At 45.1% G+C, this 22,437-nt stretch overlaps 1 non-coding gene across 1 annotated transcript; it reads left to right on the forward strand.

Moving 5' to 3' along the window:
- The first annotated feature begins 1,228 nt into the window (after positions 1-1,228).
- Positions 1,229-1,303, forward strand: Trnas-cga. The gene has a single exon. It is a non-coding gene; the product is annotated as a tRNA-Ser (tRNA).
- The last annotated feature ends 21,134 nt before the right edge of the window (positions 1,304-22,437 follow it).

Genomic DNA, 22,437 nt, shown 5'->3' on the forward strand with positions numbered 1-22,437 from the left:
TCGAGGAATCACTTGGATATTGGAGGGAAGTGTGGATGCTACAAGTTGTTGAGACACACCAACGGTCCAATACAGCGAGCAAAGTCAAATGGATATAGGTTGCAATAGCCATGTAGAAATGAAGACAGTTGCTCAGAATAGCCTAGCATGGAGAGCGGCATCAAACCCATCTTCGGACAGAAGTCCAAAAATTGCAAATAACTGGTAGGTAAATTGACCTACGCTTCGACACCTACTAGGGGTGTATTCATCGGACTGAACTTATGATAAACTATAAAATTACATAGCTAAAAGCAATGGTCAGAACTTAGAACAGCTGCGCTCAAGTGAAAAGTGAAATGTAGCCTTTGCCAGGTGTGCCCAGCTGGGAAGAACATCAGGCTCACCTAGCCACACGTCGAAAACGCTAGAACGTTTTATTTCACTTTTGGCTTGGGCACATCGGTTCTAAATTCTGATAATTGCTTTTTAGCAATGTAATTTTAGCATTTATGAAAATTTCATTCCGATGAAGACACCCCCAGTAGATGTCGAAACATATGTCAATGTACCTGCCAGTTACGTGCAACCGGTAGGCTATATAATTTTATGTTGAGATCTTAATATTATTGAGGATCATACGCTGTCCATAAATTATGAAATACTGGGTGATCAAAAAGTCAGTATAAATTTGAAAACTTAATAAACCACAGAATAATGTAGATAGAGAGGTAAAAATTGACACATATGCTTGGAATGACATGGGGTTTTATTAGAACCAAAAAAAAAAAAAAAACAAAGCTCACAAAATGTCCGACAGATGCGCGTCGTTTGGTGATGATCGCGTGCTCAGCCGCCACTTTCGTCATGCTTCGCCTCCCAGGTCCCCAGACCTCAGTCCGTGCTATTATTGGCTTGGGGGTTTCCTGAAGTCGCAAGTTTATCGTGATCAACCGACATCTCTAGGGATGCTGAAAGACAACATCCGACGCCAATGCCTCACCATAACTCCGGACATGCTTTACAGTTTTAATCTGCCAGGAAGTTTCATATCAGCGGACACTCCGCTGCTGAGTGAAAATCTCATTCTGGAAACATCCTCCAGGCTGTGGCTAAGCCATGTCTCCGCAATATCCTTTCTTTCAGGAGTGCTAGTTCTGCAAGGTTCGTAGGAGAGCTTCTGTAAAGTTTTGAAGGTAGGAGACGAGGTACTGGCAGAAGTAAAGCTGTGAGGACGGGGCGTGAGTCGTGCTTGGGTAGCTCAGTTGGTAGAGCACTTGCCCGCGAGAGGCAAAGGTCCCGAGTTCGAGTCTCGGCCCGGCACACAGTTTTAATCTGCCACGAAGTTTCAACATTATCTTTGCTTTGTCTTACTTTGTTATGCTAATTATTGCTATTCTGATCAGATGAAGCGCCATCTGTCCGACATTTTTTGAACTTTTGTATGTTTTTGATTCTAATAAAACCCCATGTCATTACAAGAATGTGTGTCAATTTGTACCTCTCTATCTACATTATTCCGTGATTTATTCATTTTTGAAATTTATACTGACTTTTTGATCACTCAGTATATCAATCATGATTAAGATTTTGATATACTGGCGCCATCTGCCCCATCTACACAGATCTACATATACTGACGGAAAAAAATCGCAACAGTAAGAAGGAATTGTACGGCATAACCGAAAGTTGGTAGGTGCGTTTCTACACCTGAAATGTGGCGTCTACTTAGATTTCGCGCCAGTCACGTAGGAGAGCCGATAATAGCCCCACTATGAGGACGTAAAGCAGGTTTGCATTAAATAAACGCTCTAACGGTCGTGAGTGTTAGCTACCTTTGAGACTTATGTTAGTCAGAAATGCCTTTCAAGAAGACAAAGATGCCATTATAAACACCTCACAGAATTGGAGCAAGCTCATGTAAGAGGGCTACGAGAGGCAGGACGTTCCTTCTGCAGAAAGACTTGATAGGAATACGTGAATAACTACTGTACACAGTTGCTGGCAGTAGTGGTCAGGGGAATGTCCGGTCGCAAGAAGACCGGGCTCCAGACAGCCATGTGGCACTACTCGGGGAATCTCCGTCGTATTCTGCGTACGAGTATGGCTCTGGCGCATCGTACTGCATCTGCAGCAGCAATCTGAGCAGCAGTTGGCACCACACTCACACAACGATCCGTTACAAATTGTTTACTTCAATGACAGCTCCGAGTCAGTCGTCCTGTAGCGAGTAGTGAGGTCATGGGAGTTCGAGCCCAGTTTTGATATTAAATTAATGATACAAATTAATTAATTGATCAATCAACTACTTCGACCATCTAATGACGTCATGGGCTCTCCCCAGCCAGCTCGTGTACCTTCCCCCACCACCCTTCCTCCCTGGAAATGGTAGGAATTTCAATAAACAGCAGAAATTCAAATTTATCGTTGGGAATAACAAATTTTGTGCGTTCACCTTGAGGTTCACAACACCGCCACCAGAGAGCTTTGTTGGCCCTCCCCTACTCCCCTCTCCTACTCTTCTCCCCTCCTCCACTTGTGGTGCAGCTTCAATCTGTGCTGTGCTGGCCTGGGATGCTGGATAGGACACATGCAAGTTTTTATTTTGTACAGAGTGTGGTAATTGTTTATTTAAAGAACTTGAGTTGCAATTGATCAAGCACAACACAGTAGAACACTACACAGTAGCTCCATCCAGTTTTGTCAGTAACTTCTGTATGTGCAGTAGATATTTTCGCTATTAGACTACCACTGGAGAGGAGTTCCAACCAATCTACCCAGTAGTACTATAAATAAGTTAATAATAAGACAGAAGGCTATCACTGAAGTACAGGGAGGTAGTCTACTGCCAATCTACAAGTGAATAGTTGCTGCTATGAGGAACATAAGGATGGATCATAATATTAAAACAGTAACCCACTGTCCCAGTGTGCCTGTTTTTTTCCCCTTTATTATTATTATTATTTCCCACCCCTGCCAGACGTGGGCTGCAGTGCGCAGCTAGCGGCACAATTCGACACTCTTAAAACCAAAAGATAATATCTTTAAATAAACAGAATATGGAGACAAAAGATGAAGTATTCGTATGAGAAGGAGAAACAATTGGAGTTAAAATATACAAAAAACTACGTAGATTCACAATGCTCGTTTACAAAAAAATCCACACACAATTAAAATGACACTCGATGAAGGTGTAGCACATCAACAATGGCGACACGAAGAACACAATTAAAAACAGCCTTCACAGTATGAAAGCCAAATTGGACAATAAACATGTACTGTGCTTATGTAAGATACATGGCAAGCAGCAAAATAGAAAGTGTTGTTGTTGTTGTGGTCTTCAGTCCTGAGACTGGTTTGATGCAGCTCTCCATGCTACTCTATCCTGTTCAAGCTTCTTCATCTCCCAGTATCTACTGCAACCTACATCCTTCTGTATCTGTTCAGTGTATTCATCTCTTGGTCTCCCTCTACGTATTTTACCCTCCACGCTGCTCTCCAACACCAAATTGGTGATCCCTTGATGCCTCAGAACATGTCCTAGCAACCGATCCCTTCTTCTAGTCAAGTTGTGCTACAAACTTCTCTTCTCCCCAATTATACACAATACCTCCTCATTAGTTATATGATCTACCCATCTAATCTTCAGCATTCTTCTATAGCACCACATTTCGAAAGCTTCTATTCTCCTCTTGTCCAAACTATTTATCATCCATGTTTCACTTCCAGACATGGCTACACTCCATACAAATACTTTCAGAAACAACTTCCTCACACTTAAATCTATACTCGATGTTAACAAATTTCTCTTCTCAGAAACGCATTCCTTGCCATTGCCAGTCTACATTTTATATCCTCTCTACTTCGACCGTCACCATTTATTTTGCTCCCCAAATAGCAAAACTCCTTTACTACTTTAAGTGTCTCATTTCCTAATCTAATTCCCTCAGCATCACCCGACTTAACTCGACTACATTCCATTATCCTCGTTTTGCTTTTGTTGATGTTCATCTTATAGCCTCCTTTCAAGACACTCTCCATTCCGTTCAACTGTTCTTCCAAGTCCTTTGCTGTCTCTGACAAAATTACAATGTCATCGGCGAACCTCAAAGTTTTTATTCCTTCTCCATGGATTTAACACTATTCCGAATTTTTCTTTTGTTTCCTTCACTTCTTGTTCAATATACAGATTGAATAACATTGGGGAGACGCTACAACCCTGTCTCACTCCCTTCCCAACCACTGCTTCCCTTTCATGCCCCTCAACTCTTATAACTGCCGTTTGGTTTCTGTACAAATTGTAAATAGCCTTTAGCTCCCTGTATTTTACCCCTGCCACCTTCAGAATTTGAAAGAGAGAGTGGTGTCACCGCCAGACACCACACTTGCTAGGTGGTAGCTTTAAATCGGCCGCGGTCAATTAGTACATGTCGGACCCACGTGTCGCCACTGTGAGATCGCAGACCGAACGCCACCACAAGGCAGGTCTCGAGATACGGACTAGCACTCGCCCCAGTTGTACGGACGACTTTGCTAGCGACTACATGGACGAAGCATTGCTCATTAGCCGCGCCAATAGTTAGAATAGCCTTCAGCTAAGTCAATGGCTATGACCTAGCAAGGCGCCATTAGTAACATTGCATGTATCTAAAGAGTCTCACTTGTATCGCCACAATCTCCAGATGTACCAAAAGGATGGATTAAAGTTAAGTATTCCAGAAGCTACGTACTTTTCTTTATAGCATTCATTACGTATCCTGTTTCAGACCTCACGCCCATCGGCGTGAGCATAGCGCGTGCCTTTCGGCTTCCTCTCATAGTGTCTAGGCTGTCTTGTCTAGACACAACAGAGAGTATTCCACTCAATATTGTCAAAAGCTTTCTGTAAGTCTACAAATACTAGGTACGTAGGTTTGTCTGTCCTTAATCTAGCTTCTAAGAGAAGTCGTAGGGTCAGTATTGCCTCACGTGTTCCAACATTTCTACGGAATTCAAACTGATGTCCGCGAGGTCGGCTTCTACCAGTTTTTCCATCCGTCTGTAAAGAATTTGCGTTAGTATTTTGCGGCAGTGACTTATTAAACTGATAGTTCGGTAATTTTCACATCTGTCAACCCCTGCTTTCTTTGGGATTGGAATTATTATATTCTTCTTGAAGTCTGAGGGTATTTCGCCTGTCTCATACATCTTGCTCACCAGATGGTAGAGTTTTGTCAGGACTGGCTCTCCCAAGGCCGTCAGTAGTTGTAATGGAATGTTGTCTACTCCCGGGACCTTGTTTCGACTCAGGTCTTTCAGTGCTCTATCAAACTCTTCACGCAGTATCGTATCTCCCATTTCACATTCAACTACATCCTCTTCCATTTCCATAATATTGTCCTCAAGTACATCGCCCTTGTATAGACCCTATATATACTCCTTCCACCTTTCTGCTTTCCCTTGTTTGCTTAGAACTGGGTTTCCATCTGAGCTCTTGAAATTCAGACAAGTGGTTTTCTTTTCTCCAAAGGTCCCTTTAATTTTCCTGTAGGCAGTATCTGTCTTACCCCTAGTGAGATAAGCCTCTACATCCTTACATTTGTCCTCTAGCCATCCGCCGGCCGGAGTGGTCGTGTGGTTCTAGGCGCTACAGTCTGGAACCGCGTGACCGCTACGTTTGCAGGTTCGAATCCTGCCTCGGGCATGGATGTGTGTGATGTCCTTAGGTTAGTTAGGTTTAAGTAGTTCTAAGTTCTAGGGGACTGATGACACAGCAGTTAAGTCCCATAGTGCTCAGAACCATTTAAACCATTTTCTAGCCATCCCTGCTTAGCCATTTTGCACTTCCTGTCGATCTCATTTTTGAGACGTTTGTATTCCATTTTGCCTGCTTCATTTATTGCATTTTTATATTTTCTCCTTTCATCAGTTCAATATTTCTTCTGTTGCCCAAGGATTTCTATTAGCCCTTGTCTTTTTACCTACTTGATCCTCTGCTGCCTTCACTACTTCATCCCTCAGAGCTACCAATTCTTCTTCTACTATATTTCTTTCCCCCAATCCTGTCAATTGTTCCCTTATGTTCTCCCTAAAACTCTGTACAACCTCTTGTTTAGTCAGTTTATCCGTGTCCCATCTTCTTAAATTATCACCTTTGTGCAGTTTCTTTTAATCTACAGTTCATAACCAATAGATTGTGATCAGGGTGCACATCTGTCCCGTGAAATGTCTTACAATTTAAAACCTTGTTCCTAAATCTCTGTCTTACCATTATATAATCTATCTTAAACTTGTCAGCATCTCCAGTAACTGGTTTAAAATTGGAAGGACCTGCCAAGAAGGTGAGGCCAGAGAGGAGGGAGAGAAGGGTGGTTGAGAGAGACAGAGGCGAAGGAAGTGGTCGAATGAAGTGAGCCAGGTGCACACCAAGGTGTAGTGGACAGAGGAGGAGGGGGGGGGGGGGGAGCGAGCAACCCAGGATGGAACGCAATTACTGGAAAAGGAGGAGTGAGAAGGACAGGACTGGGGTAGGGCGGGAAAGAAACAGCAGAGGGGGAGCGAAAGAAGAGGGAGCCATAGGGAGGAGTGATGAGTAAAAAGAGGGTTATAGTTGAAAGAAAGGGTGAATATCAAGGTGAAGCACATCATCTGGGATGGGAAGACGCTGGAAGTTTCTTTGGGAGAGGAGGTGGAGGGTGTGGAGATAGAGTGGGACACATCGGCACAGGTGCAGTGGCAGGTGGGGAGTGGAGAGGATGGAGACACCAGGGGATGAGGAGGACCAAGGCAGCTGTTGGTGTAGAGGATACAGATGTGTGCAAGGAAAAGGACAAGTGGGAAAGGGATGAGGTCATAGACGATCCTAATGGGGGACAGGAAATGAATACAGGAAGTGAGGTGGAGCACATGGCTTCAACGATTTGGAGGGCCTTGTAGAATTTAGGAGGGGTGGAGATCCAAGTGACACTGGCGTAACAAGGGATGGGGCGGATCTAGGATTTGTTGGTACGAAGGATGGTAGAAAGCTACAATCCCCATGTCCAACCAGACAGGACTTTCAGAAGATGGAGTCTATTGTGGACTTTGTGTTGGATGGTAGGGAGATGGGGAGTCCCGGTGAGGTGACAGTCAAGGGTATGGCTAAGGCATAACTGCCAAGTCTTCCAGTTTTCCCAGAAGATTTCCGCGTTTTGAGGGAGTCTCCCGGTTTTCTGCATAAGCATCGTTCTTCTCCGGATTTTCAACTCCCTTGTTCCCGCCCTCTCCATTATATCGAATTTCAGTTTTGACTTTCGATAATAGCTGCTGTTCTGACATACGAGTGGCTGGTGTTTGAAAGTCGACCGATAATATTATCGATAATACTTTCTCGCAGAATATTGTTGCGCGTTTGTAATTAACTTTATGTGTTTGAAACACCGCTGTCGGAAGTCGATCGATCATTCTACGTTTGCGTGTTGTGGTTAGACTGCGTGTTAGCGGGAAAGCTTTGTTTATGCTTAGTTTCATGCGGTGTTTGCTGTAGCTCCGGTATTCGTGCATTTGTGTGGCGAATTTTTGTCCGATTTAGTGTTTTCTGATGAGTTCAACTAAGAGATGCATATTCCACTGAATTTATGTGTGGTATGGGATCCTTTTTTTTTCCATGGGATCGCGGAAAGGTGAAACTTTCGTATTCTATTCCATGTGTCAATGTCATATAAACATTGCTTACGGAGGTAGACCAGAATTAATAAATCATATTAACTAATGAGGTAGTATTGAATAGGATTGGGGAGAAGAGGAGTTTGTGGCACAACTTGACGAGATGAAGGGACCGGTTGGTAGGACATGTTCTGAGGCATTAAGGTATCACCAATTTAGTATTGGAGGGCAGCGTGAAGGGTAAAAGTCATAGAGGGACACCAAGAGATGAATACACTAAGCAGATTCAGAAGGATGTAGGCTGCAGTACGTATTGGGAGATGAAGGAGCTTGCACAGGATAGAGTAGCATGGAGAGCTGCATCAAACCAGTCTCAGGACTGAAGACCACAACAACAACAACAACAACAACATTAAATCCGTTAAACACGTCTACAATAGGAAAATGAAGGATAATAGTAGGAAAATTTATTCATTTTTTACCGCTCCTGTAGCTGACCTTAATGTAATAAGAGCAGAATGTTTGATCACTTCATTTTTAATTGAACATAATATTCCATTAGCTGCTGCTGATCATGCTGGTGCCCTTTTTAAGAAAATGTTATCCGGCTCAGAAGTTGCAAAAAGGTATGGTTGTGGTCATACAAAGGCTTGGGATATTTTGAAAGAAATGGTTACAGATTCAAGAAATGAACTCATTAGATGCATGCAATGTGAACGATTTACTTCGGCTACTAATGGGAGCACTGACAGTAATGCTAAACTTTACCCCTTAGTCATCACCTGTTTCGAGGAAAGGCAGGAAAATATAGTTACTTCAGTGCTCTGTCTGTGAGTGATTCAGTGGGACATAATATCGGGAATTTGTTAATTTCACGGTTGGTATATTACAAAATACCAATTGAAAATTGTGTAGCGTTCTGTTCAGACAATGCTCAAATGGGGTTGTTTTAAGGGAAGCACAGCCATATATCTCTGTGCTGGGTTGCTCATGTCATTCGATTAACTTGGCTGCTGAGGAAGGTGCAAGCAGTTTGCCTGTTAAGAGCAATGAACTTATAGTCGACATTTTCTGTTATTTAGAAAACAGTTGCAAAAGGAAGAAACGCCTCAAGAAGTTCCAAGAGCTTCACTACAAGGAAACTAAGAAAATATTAAAACATGTTTGCACAAGATGGATGTCTTTAGGAAAGTGAGTGCAGAGACTGTTGACGCAGTGGGATCCATTAGTTGGGTTGTTTAAAGAAGAGGTGCGTGTGAGTGTTCAGTGTGCATCAAGTAGCTTAACATCGTTTACAATCGCAAAAGCTGAGCTTGGTGGTTCGAAAGACCACGGAAAGAGGAAGGCTATCGAGTCATCAGAACTGGTTGCCCCCAAGAGTTTGCATCTGCCACAAAATCTGACACTCCTGTGCTGAAGAACAACAACGTTATTCAAACCCTCGAAGAAAGATTGTTTCTCTCTTCAGGTTAAACAGGGCATACTGTGCTTTCCTGTGTGCTGTCGCTCCTGTATTTGAGAATCTCAGTTCTGCACTTCAAAGTGCTCCCCCACAAATTCGTAAACTGTTAGAACTAACGCGAACATATTACAGCAGCTTCTTTCCAGGTTTGTTAAACCTGAAGATATGAACAGTTCCCTGTTACAGAAATTTGAGTATCATCTTGTTGAGAATCAGAGAGACATTGATTTTCTAGTTATTAGCGTTCAGACAATGAATTTGGTGAAGAAACTTAATTATAAAGACAAATCAACATTCATTCCTCAGAGACCAAAAACAGGAAAAGTTAACGTAATATTGGTAAACTGCAGGAGTATCCAGGGCAAGGTTCCTGAATTAGTATCTCTTATTGAAGGAACTAGTGCGCATATAGTATTAGGAACGGAAAGTTGGTTAAAACCGGAAGTGAACAGTAACGAAATCCTAGACACAGAATGGAATATATACCGCAAGGATAGGATAAACGCCAATGGTGGAGTATTTATAGCAGTAAAGAATTCAATAATATCCAGTGAAGTTATTAGCGAATGCGAATGTGAAATAATCTGGGTTAAGCTAAGTATCAAAGGTGGGTCAGATATGATAGTCGGATGCTTCTATAGACCACCTGCATCAGCAACCGTAGTAGTTGAGCGCCTCAGAGAGAACCTGCAGAACGTCGTGAAGAAGTTTCGTGATCATGCTATTGTAATAGGGGGAGACTTCAATCTACCAGGAATAGAATGGGATAGTCACACAATCAGAACTGGAGCCAGGGACAGAGACTCTTGTGACATTATCCTGACTGCCTTGTCCGAGAATTACTTCGAGCAGATAGTTAGAGAACCAACTCGTGAAGCTAACGTTTTAGACCTCACAGCTACAAATAGACCGGAACTTTTCGACTCCGTGAATGTAGAAGAGGGTATCAGTGATCATAAGTCAGTGGTTGCATCAATGACTACAAGTGTAATAAGAAATGCCAAGAAAGGAAGGAAAATATATTTGCTTAACAAGAGTGATAGGGCACAAATCGCAGAATATCTGAGTGACCACCATCAAACGTTGATTTATGAGGAAGAGGATGTGGAACAAAAATGGAAAAAATTCAGAAACATCGTCCAGTACGCCTTAGATAAGTTCGTACCGACTAAGGTCCAAAGCGAGGGGAAAGATCCACCGTGGTATAACAATCATGTACGAAAGGTACTAGGGAAACAAAGAAAGCTTCATCATAGGTTTAAGAGTAGTCGAGTCATAGCTGATAAGGAAAAGCTGAACGAAGCGAAAAAGAGCGTAAAGAGAGCAATGAGAGAAGCATTCAACGAATTCGAACATAAAACATTGGCAAACAATCTAAACAAGAACCCTAAAAAGTTTTGGTCATATGTAAAATCGGTAAGCGGATCTAAATCCCCTATTCAGTCACTCGTTGACCACGATGGCACCGAAACAGAGGACGACCGAAGAAAGGCAGAAACACTGAATTCAGTGTTCCGAAACTGTTTCACTGCGGAAAATCGTAACACGGTCCCTGACTTCAGCCGTCGCACGGACGCCAAAATGGAAAATATTGAAATAAACGATATCGGAATTGAAAAACAACTGCTATCACTTAGTAGCGGAAAAGCATCCGGACCAGACGAGATACCCTTAAGATTCTACAGTGATTATGCTAAAGAACTTGCCCCCTTTCTATCAGCAATTTATCGTAGATCGCTGGAAGAACGTAAAGTACCTAGCGACTGGAAGAAAGCGCAGGTCGTTCCCATTTTCAAGAAGGGTCATAAATCAGATGCGAATAATTATAGGCCTATTTCGCTTACGTCAATCTGTTGTAGAATAATGGAACATGTTTTGTGTTCTCGTATTATGACGTTCTTAGATAATACAAATCTCCTTCATCATAACCAACATGGATTCCGCAAACAGAGATCATGTGAAACTCAGCTCGCCCTATTTGCCCAAGAAATTCACAGTGCCGTAGACACTGGCGAGCAGATTGATGCCGTATTCCTGGACTTCAGGAAGGCATTTGATACGGTTCCGCACTTACGTTTAGTGAAAAAAATACGAGCTTACGGAATATCGGACCAGGTTTGTGATTGGATTCAGGATTTCCTAGAAGAAAGAACACAACATGTCATTCTTAACGGTTCAAAATCTGCAGATGTAGAGGTAATTTCGGGAGTACCGCAGGGAAGCGTGATAGGACCTTTATTGTTTACAATATACATAAATGACTTAGTTGACAACATCGGTAGCTCCGTGAGGCTATTTGCAAATGACACGGTTGTCTACAAGAAAGTAGCAACATCAGAAGACTCGTACGTACTCCAGGAGGACCTGCAGAGGATTAATGCATGGTGCGACAGCTGGCAGCTTTCCCTAAACGTAGATAAATGTAATATAATGCGCATACATAGGGGCAGAAATCCATTCCAGTACGATTATGCCATAGGTGGTAAATCATTGGAAGCGGTAACGACCGTAAAATACTTAGGAGTTACTATCCGGAGCGATCTGAAGTGGAATGATCACATAAAACAAATAGTGGGAAAAGAAGGCGCCAGGTTGAGATTCACAGGAAGAATTCTAAGAAAATGTGACTCATCGACGAAAGAAGTAGCTTACAAAACGCTTGTTCGTCCGATTCTTGAGTATTGCTCATCAGTATGGGACCCTTACCAGGTTGGATTAATAGAAGAGATAGACATGATCCAGCGAAAAGCAGCGCGATTCGTCATGGGGACATTTAGTCAGCGCGAGAGCGTTACGGAGATGCTGAACAAGCTCCAGTGGCGGACACTTCAAGAAAGGCGTTACGCAATACGGAGAGGTTTATTATCGAAATTACGAGAGAGCACATTCCGGGAAGAGATGGGCAACATATTACTACCGCCCACATATATCTCGCGTAATGATCACAACGAAAAGATCCGAGAAATTAGAGCAAATACGGAGACTTACAAGCAGTCGTTCTTCCCACGCACAATTCGTGAATGGAACAGGGAAGGGGGGATCAGATAGTGGTACAATAAGTACCCTCCGCCACACACCGTAAGGTGGCTCGCGGAGTATAGATGTAGATGTAGATTTGGTCTGTCAGGGCTTACTTCTGCTCTGTGTGTGATTATATCATAAACAAGTTTCCCGTCAGTAATGAAGTACTGAAGCATACAAAGGTTGCAGAAGTTTCCAAAACTGAGGATGCCAAGTTTTCTTCTGTAGAATTTCTTGCAGAAAGGTTTCCATCATCGCTGCTGAGGAAGGGAAGTGAGCCAGCTGGGGAAGCAATGAATGTGCTTCAGAGCCAATTTTTAGCCCTGCAGATCGATGACTCTGCTACTGTTGAGAGCGAGAACTTGACAGATGATATCAAATGGACTCGCTTGATGAGCATTCATGGAGCTGATGGTGTTCCTAAGTAGGGCAGGTTATCCAGGATAATGGTTTCTGTTTTGACTCTACTGCACAGCAGTGGTGAGTGTCAGCATGTGTTGAGCTTGGCGCAGAAGAAACGCAATAAGTTTAGGTGCTTCATGTAGAATGAAACTCTGGGAGCCATTTCTGTTTTGAAAACAAGAAGCAGTGGTCCAATGTTACATGAATAGTTTTCATTCACAATTTCTGAAGAAAACGAAGAAACCTGCTCATCTTCATCTCTCCCCTGCAATCTGGGATGTAGTATCGCCAGTGTTTTATGAGCTTGAGAAAATTCTATCAATAAGTGTATATAAAGGTTCAGTTTAGTAGTTTTGACAGTGTCGTACATATTGTGGCTGGCAAGATAAAGTGCAGAAAAGCTCATTTTTGCGTAGTGTATGAACTGTTCCCAATATTGACAACAAATGAACACTCATCAGCTAGTAACTTGTGTTAGTACCGGACATCAGACTTTGAAAACAGTGATCTTAAAATGTGGCCTACATTATATGTGTTAACATTATTTGTAATCTCTTTCTGTGTAGTCTTTTCTCGCTATGTCTGAACACCTTGCAACGCATTCACACATTAAATTTTTGCGATTTGGGCTCTTCTGGATTTCTGTTTTTGAAAGTTTGCAGATATACCACGCAATTTCAGTAAGTTGGATAGGACGGTCATAGCTGGTGGGGTACAAATCATGGACCCAGAAGGAGGGGGTGGTACATCCTACAATGATTCCCTGGGTTTTGGAGGGACTGATCTGAAGGAGCCACTGGTTGCACCAAGTGGTAAACAGGTCTAGGTGGGTTTGGAATGAGCACTGCTATCTTTAAAGGGTAGGACAGAGGACAAGGAAGGCGGTCCATCAGAATATTGAAGAAGATGAACAGCTGGGAGTGATTTGGGTGTATCACCAGTTTACAGGAGATAAAGGAGATTAGAAAGGATGGAGCCCTGGGGTACACCTGTGGTAGGGTAGAATGTCTGGTAATTATTATGATGGATGGTGACATAGGAAGCTCAGTGGAAGAGGAAGGAGGCACTGAGATGGATGAAGCTGAGGGAAGGGTATAGGTCTGGAGCTTGAAAAGGAGCCCAGAATGCCACACACGGTCATAGGCGTTCTAGAGCTTGAGAGAAAAAAACATAGCAGGGCGACAGGAGTTAAGTTGGAGGGATAAGAGCTGTTTATCAGTGGAGAAGGAAGGTCAGAAACCACACTGGGTAAGAGGGAGGAAGTGGTGTTAAGCAGTGACAGATACTGCGGGAGAGGATGGACTCGAAGACCTTAATATCAAGGTGAGGCATATGAGGCGATAGGAGGAAATGCTGGAAGGGGTTTGTTGGCTCAAAAGAACAACAGGATGTGGGTGGTCTTCCGCAGGTCAGGGTAAAAGCCGAGGACAGATGGTGTTGCACAGATTGGCAAGATTGGCGTTGAAGGAGAGAGGTCATTCCCTGAGGTGGCGGTAGGTGATCAATCGTGAACATGGGTGGCGTTGCATGAGTTTAATGTAATGGGCTGTCATAGGAGTGTTCAGTTTTTAGGGTTGTAACTGATCCAAGCACCAGAAGCTAGGAGCAAGTAGCAGGAAAATGGTATCAGTGCGGTCACGGACACTGAGGAAGAGGGAGTCATCAAAATGAGGGTCATTGGGTATGAAGAAGGCTTTGGAGAGGTGTAAAGCAAAAAGATTATCCTTACTGAAGTTTCCTGGGAAGGGATGGTTGTCATAGAGGAGTGGGTGAAGTGAGGCAGGATAGCTACCTAAGGCAGTGGAAGGCAGATCGTTGCTTGGATGAGTTGACAGGAAGGGTAGTGTTGAGTCGTGTGCATGTGTGACGCCAGTCCCGGCGTTTCTTAGTAATTGCTGGTGGTGGAGGAGTGTATCCCAGTCATGAGCATGCAGGAAGGAACGACAGAGCCGGCAAGATTGACGGAGAAGGAGGAGTCACTATAGAGGAAAAGTAGGAGTTAGGTTTGGTGTGAATGTGGGCCACCACAGCATCAAAGATCGTCTTCTAGAGGAAGGACAAGGCGTGAGCGATGTCAACAGGGTGACATAAGGAGAGGGGGGGGGGCTTCTGACCTGTGTGTTGATTGATTCCCAGTAGGCATTCCACTAGCCACAGCAGTAGTTGTGAGTGAGAGGGGCGAGAGGGTGGGGAGCTTGGGGTGGGCAAGGGGCAAAGGAGATGGTGAGAAGGACAGGGAGGTGGTCAATGCCTATGGGATCTAGGACTGCCACAGGAGGTTGGGGGAAGTGAGGACAACATTGAGGATGGTGTTATTTTCGGGATGTGTATGCTAAGGGACGAGGACAATGTCGCCTTGGAGGGTGGAAAGGAACTGATACCACTGCTGGAGGGTGGTGTGGTCGCAAGAACAGATGTTAAGGTCTGTAGCAATCATGTAGATGGAAAATGTGGGGTCAATATGGAGGTCGTGTGGGTTGGGAGCAACAGAATGGACGTATATTGTGGCACAGGTGACGGTGAGGGTGGGGAAGAAACGCTCAGGATGTCAGTAGGGTCATTGAACAGGGGTATTGGCCAGATGGGGATATGCGTATTGTGGCTAATAGCGACCCCACCTTGTGCTAAGGTGCGGGATTATCGGTATGGTGAAGGACTTAAGCAGATGTGCAGTCAATGTGATGAGGTTGGAGGACGCTTTCATTGTGGATGAAGCTGTGAACCTGGGACAGGGTATGCAAGAAAAGAGGATTGTTGGCTGGGAAGGAGCAGGTGTTTTGATAAAGGAGGTGGTACTGTCATCACACCAGGATGGAGAGGGTGGAAGAGGATGGAGGGGGGTCGAGAGGGCTATACAAGGGTATTGAGGTGTGTAAAGAGGGCTTAGTTGTAGAGAAGGTGGCATAGCTGTTCAGGTGAATGGGCGGCGAGGGATATCTGCTGGAGAGTGTGTGGGGTTGGAAACAGTGGGGCTGGTTGGGGTGGCAGAGCGGTTCTAGGCGCTACAGTCTGGAACCGCGCGACCGCTACGGTCGCAGGTTCGAATCCTGCCTTGGGCATGGATGTGTGTGATGTCCTTAGTTAGGTTTAAGTAGTTCTAAGTTCTAGGGGACTGATGACCTCAGAAGTTGAGTCCCATAGCGCTCAGAGCCATTTGGAAACAGTGGATGTTTTGAAAGACGATTGTGAGGAATCGCATGATGTCTTCAATAAGAGGGAGGGGGGGAGGGAATTGTTGGTGTGGAGGGGCTCATCAGTGGGAGTAATGAGGACAGTGGTTTGGTGGGAGGGTGTTTTGCCTTGCATTTAGAGGAATAGGGGTTGTGGGCTTTGTTACATGTATTGCAGGAAGGAGGGGAGGAATAGTTGGGACTCTATTTGAGGCAATAAGAGACTTTGCAGTGAGGGCATGTGCGAGCATTTTTACTGGTGGAGGTCAGATAATCATTATAGAACAGGTACTTTTGGCGCCAGTAGCACAGGGGAGGGTAGTGATAAGGGTCAGCAGGTTGGCGGCTGTTATAAATAAGGGCTTCCTGGGCGAGTAGGTGGTCAGTGGAGGAAGGGGATTCCGCGAAGACACACATGAGGAAGGTGTGTCATTGTAGATGTGGCGGGTGGAACAGATTTTGAGCGCAGGATGGGCGTTCAGTTGCTTCAACACCACCATCTCTGAGACCATGGGGCTCATCTTGATGATTGTGGCACTGAGAGTTATACAGAGAGGTGGTTGGGGCTGGTGGAGAGAGGAGGGGGGTTAGGAAGGGTTTAAGGATCGCAGGGGGGCCAAAGGTGGCACACAAGATGTTTTTCATGAGATCAATGTGGAGGGAGGCATTGGGGGCTTTGATAAGGATCGAGTCCTTGTGGAGAATGAGTTGGGAACTGGGGGCATAGGTGAATTATTTGTGGATTTCTAAGGTCCCAGGTCCGAAACAGCCACTGCTTAACTTTTGATTAATAATCAGCACTAGCAACCAAAGACTTTCATTGTAAGAAGTGGTCTCTCATTCTACCAATGGCCCTGTCAAAGAGGGTTAAGAATCTGACAAAGGTTCAGGGCACTCTCTTGTCCTTGGGGTGGGAAACTGCCCCTAAAGGCCGAAGAATCAGCAATGATCAATGCGCTATAAGCCTTCTGTGCAACGGGTGAGTGACGATAGCAACGAAGTGGCACCTGAGTCTAAGGCCTTATTGCCTTACGAAGGAAGCATCTCCAACAGGATTGGCCGTATTTTGCGGAAATATGATGTGAAATGTGTTTTTCGACCACCTTCTAAGATTAAGGCACTGCTGGCGTCCGTAAAAGATGATCTTGGTTTGCGTAAGGCTGGTGTCTATCGTATTCCTTGCAGTTGTGGCTTGTCATATATTGGTAGGACAATCATGACTGTGGAAGACCGGTGTATTGAACATAAGCGTCACACACGCTTACAACAGGCGAGTAGATCCGCTATTGCACAACATTGCCTTGACACCGGTCATCCTATGGAACACAACAACACGGAGATTCTGGCTTGCAAGTCCAGCTATTTGGATAGTGTCTTTAAGGAAGCTGTTGAAAGCAGACTACCAAGCAACCTTATAAACAGCGATGGTGGATTTTGTTTAAATGCTGCTTGGAATCCGGCTCCTTCTCTCATCAAAAAACAGAGGGACAGAATTAGGGCTACCTCACCTGTTGATTAACAGTAACTATCGATAGTTCTGATGTTGGTTATCTTTGGTTGTGTGTTGACTCTGCGGTTACTTGTTCTGTGTGTGGTATCTTCCTTGTTTCTCCTCTGTTAACCGAGGTATTAAATTCCCTTGCATATTTCTTCCTCCTTGCATTTGTGCCTCGAGAATGGCAGTGTGTGCTCCTGTGGAAATATCGGCGGTGGTCGACGACGTCACCCGGCAGCAAACCCGTAAGTTATTTGAACATACACAACTTCGCAGTCATATGCTCGCACAAGGTGATAGAATAGCTAATATTTTAGGAGATGGACATTTCCGAGAGTGGTTCGTCTGTTTTTGAGTGAGAAAAAAAGCGGACTCACTACTTACAACTATGTATAAGGGTAAATCAAAAAATTTCCGTTTGAGGAGGATGGCGTCGCTCTGGTCGGTTTATAAGCAGAGACGTGTGACAGTCGTTTCTTCCCAACATGCATTGGTAAATGCTGAAACGTGAATTCTACATAACATACTGAAACGCCTGCGCTAGCAGGACGGAGCGGATTACGTTGTGGAAAGGGGCCAAAAAGAGATCCTGTCAGTTGCACTCAACATACACACTTTATTTATTAATATTACAAAAAGGATGCAAAATACTTAAAATTTAATCGACCTCCCTCGATTAACTTTAGATCGGCTGTAGGCCAACCAATGCGTGTAGGGAAGAAACGACTGTCACGCCAGTCCCCTTGCCAAGACACATGGTCTAAGCCAGAAATCGAATTAAAAGGTTCTTCTGGAGGTTTGACCCAAAAATATTTTGTAAATATTCAATCTAAAGCGGCTGAAGGCCCTGCAATTTAATGGAACTTGGCTGGAGGCCGCACATTAAGCAATAAGGAGAGTTGCAATGAAAAGGCAGAAGGCACTATCTTAAAACATTTCATGCAAAAGGGCAAGTCAAGAACATTAATTTAAGAAATATTAAAACTGGGCTGAAAGCCACATATCAACCAAATACAGTATGTTTAACGGCTTAAGTCGTAGAAAAGGAGTTTCAATTTAAAAGGCAGAAAGCCTTATCTTAAAACAATTCATGTAAAAGAGCAAAACAAGAACAATAACTTAAGAAATCATGAATCAAATGCCAGCCGGTGTGGCCGAGCGGTTCCAGGCGGTCTGGGACCGTGAAACCGCTACGGTCGCAGGTTCGAATCCTGCCTCGGGCATGGATGTGTGTGACGTCCTTAGGTTAGTTAGGTTTAAGTAGTTCTAAGTTCTAGGGGACTGATGACCTCAGATGTTAAGTCCCATAGTGCTCAGAGCCATTTCAACCATCAACCAAATAACTAAAACCCAAACAAGGAAAATACTATGTAGCACACAAGGAACAGCACTCAGAAGTTTCCAAGGATCGGCCTGGGACTGTAGCACTAACGCCTGTTTAGGTGAGACAGGCAGCCTGTCCAATGAGTTCTTAATCTGAAGGCAACCGAAGAGACAGACAGCCAACCGACCAATCGAGCAATCAGTTCCGCTCGACGCAACGAGCATAACGACCTCTACGACACACAGAATATTGGCGCCCACAACGACCAACACCTCAGCTAGAATGAAATTTTCACTCTACAGCGGAGTGTCCGCTGATACGAAACTTCCTGGCAGATTAAAACAGTGTGTCGGACCGAGACTCGAACTCGGGACCTTTGCCTTTCGCAGGCAAGCGCTCTACCGAATGAGCTACCCAAGCACGACTCACGCCCCGTCCTCACAGCTTCAATTCCGCCAGTACCTCGTCTCCTACCTTCCAAACTTTACAGAAGCTCTCCTGCGAAACCATGCAGAACTAGCACTCCTGAAAGAAAGGATATTGCGAAGACACGGCTTAGCCACAGCCTGGGGGATGTTTCTAGAATGAAGTTTTCACGCTACAGCGGAGTGTGCGCTGATATGAAACTTCCTGGCAGATTAAAACTGTATGCCGGATCGAGACTCGAACTCGGGACCTTTGCCTTTCGCGGGCTAGGTAGGAGAAGTACTGGCGGAATTAAAGCTGTGAGGACGGGGAGTGAGTCGTGCTTGGGTATCTCAGCCGGTAGAGCACTTGCCCGCGAAAGGCAAAGGTCCCGAGTTCGAGTCTCGGTCCGACACACAGTTTTAATCTGCCAGGAAGTTTCAACAACTCAGCTGTCGAACTACACGTCGCGATAGACAGCAAAAACACGATGAGGAAAATACTGTGCCGAAAATTACATCAACGACCAGGGCAGGTAACCGGAACGTCAACAGCCACAAGGAAGAAGGTACCGCTGGTCAACTTCAATAACAGGGAATAAATTAAATTCAGTTAAACTCAACAGGAAGATGGCTGGAATCTCAGCCGACTTAAATACACACACGTTGTCGTTCGCGGAAATCTCCCAAAGCAACAAGCAGGATCAAACGAAGAAATGCAAACAGTTGAGGCTCGATAGTAGGCTATGTGAGGACTCAACTTTCATGTCCAAGATGGGTGGGCGACGGACTTCGTAGCACTCGCAAGCAGCACCACAGACTCCAGCCGCGCGTGCACGCCACCGGCGGCTCCAGCCCGACGCCGCGTCACGGGGACTTCCTCGCTGCTCCACGCCAACCGACCGACTCTCTAGGCCCGGAATGCACCAAATATACGTCGGCCGATGAGACGAACAACCGATCGACCAACCAACGGCCGTCCCACTCCGTCGGACAGTTCATGTGTGTCGCCAGTGATCGCCGGATATACTATCGGTCGCTCCAGAGATGATACGACAGCACACTTATCGATGCGCGCTGCTGCTGCCGCTCACGGGCAAGTAAGGAGGAAGTCAGTGACACCAGTAAATGCAATAAGAAAACGAGGTGGCACTACCGTAATACACTACTGGCCATTAAAATTGCTACACCACGAAGATGACGTCCTACAGACGCGAAATTTAACCGACAGGAAGAAAATGTGTGATATGCAAATGATTAGCTTTTCAGAGCATTCACACAAGGTTGGCGCCGGTGGCGACACCTACAACGTGCTGACGCGAGGAAAGTTTCCAACCGGTTTCTCATACACGAACAGCAGTTGACCGGCATTGCGTGGTGAAAAGTAGTTGTGATGCCTCGTGTAAGGAGAGAAATGCGTTTCCAACTTTGACAAAGGTCGGATTGTAGCCTATTGCGATTGCGGTTTATGGTATCGCGACATTGCTGCTCGCGTTGGTTGAGATCCAGTGACTGTTAGCATAATATGGAATCAGTGCTGGATCCCAACGCCCTAGCAATCGAGATGACAGGCATCTTATCCTCATGGCTGTAACGGATCGTCCAGCCACGTCTCGATCCCTGAGTCAACAGGTGGGGACGTTTGCAAGGCAACAACCATCTACACGAACAGTTCGATGACGTTTGCTGCAGCATGGACTATCGGCTCGGAGACCATGGCTGCGGTTACCCTTGACAATGAATCAGAGACAGGAGCGCCTGCGATTGTGTACTCAACGACCGACCTGGGTGCACGAATGGCAAACCGTCATTTTTTCGGATGAATCCAGGTTCTGTTTACAGCATCATGACGGTCGCATCCGTGTTTGGCGGCATCGCGGTGAACGCACATTGGAAGCGTGTATTCGTCATCGCCATATTGACGAATCACCCGGCGTGATGGTATGGGGTGCCATTGGTTACACGTCTCGGTCACCTCTTGTTCGCATTGACGGCACTTTTAACAGTGGACGTTACATTTCAGATGTGTTACGACCCTTGACTCTACCCTTCATTCGATCCCTGCGAAACCCTACATTTCAGCAGGATAATGCACGACTGCATGTTGCAGGTCCTGTACGGGCCTTTCTGGATACAGAAAATGTTTGACTGCTGCCCTGGCCAGCACATTCTCCAGATCTCTCATCAACTGGAAACGTCTGGTCAATGGCGGCCGAGCAACTGGCTCGTCACAATACGCCAGTCACTACTCTTGATGAAGTGTGGTGTTGTGTTGAAGCTGCATGGCCAGCTGTACCTGTACACGCCATCCAAGCTCTGTTTGACTCAATGCCCAGGCGTATCAAGACCATTATTACGGCCAGAGGTGGTTTTTCTGGGTACTGATTTCTCAGGATCTATGCACCCAAATTGCGTAATAATGTAATCACATGTGAGTTCTAGTATAATATATTTGTCCAATGAATACCCGTTTATCGTCTGCATTTCTTCTCGGTGTAGCAATTTTAATGGCCAGTAGTGTAGAAAATGACAAACAATAAATGCCATGAAAACGAGCCACGCACGGCTCTCATGCGCATCATCTCCAGTTTTTGTTATAAACAGCCAGGGAGTCCGAGGAGGAATGTTCAATGTTCAGGGATATCACAGAAACGAACATTCGATGAAAAAAAAAGTTTAGTGAACTTTTAAGAGGTGTGAGTACTTCTTCTACACTGTCAAACAAATGTCTTCTACTGCACGCCCTTTGCTTTCCATAATTATGGAGGAGGTAGTACGGACGAAAACAAGAGGAAATTGTCCAGTGAACATTTGAGCTAAAAGGCATAGCTTAAGGGCTATGAGCACTTGTTCAGTAGACGACACGAGTTTCACAATCGCAACGATGAACAACTGCCCATAGCCCTTAAGCTATGCCTTTTAGAGCCCTTGTTTACCGGACTTGTTTGCTTGGAATGATCGTTCCTATCGCACCCCTAAATACTAACCATTCATCCTAGGACATACTTCATAGCTGCTACGATGTAACAGCAAATGCAAAAGGTGCTCCGACTGGACACTGGTGAGCAAAATTCTAGGATGGGTCGCAAGGGTTTTAAACATGGCTACGTGGTCAGCGACCGTCTACAAGTTTAGGTTAAAGCAATGACAGCCCTCGATCGCGAAAATTACTTTTTACCTGGTTTTGGCGCCCGCATCTCGTGGTCGTGCGGTAGCGTTCTCGCTTCCCAAGCCCGGGTTCCCGGGTTCGATTCCCGGCGGGGTCAGGGATTTTCTCTGCCTCGTGATGGCTGGGTGTTGTGTGCTGTCCTTAGGTTAGTTAGGTTTAAGTAGTTCTAAGTTCTAGGGGACTAATGACCATAGATGTTAAGTCAGCCGGCCGAAGTGGCCGTGCGGTTAAAGGCGCTGCAGTCTGGAACCGCAAGACCGCTACGGTCGCAGGTTCGAATCCTGCCTCGGGCATGGATGTTTGTGATGTCCTTAGGTTAGTTAGGTTTAACTAGTTCTAAGTTCTAGGGGACTAATGACCTCAGCAGTTGAGTCCCATAGTGCTCAGA

The sequence above is a fragment of the Schistocerca piceifrons genome, chromosome 9 (genome assembly GCF_021461385.2).
Source record: "Schistocerca piceifrons isolate TAMUIC-IGC-003096 chromosome 9, iqSchPice1.1, whole genome shotgun sequence".
Lineage (NCBI taxonomy): Eukaryota > Metazoa > Arthropoda > Insecta > Orthoptera > Acrididae > Schistocerca > Schistocerca piceifrons.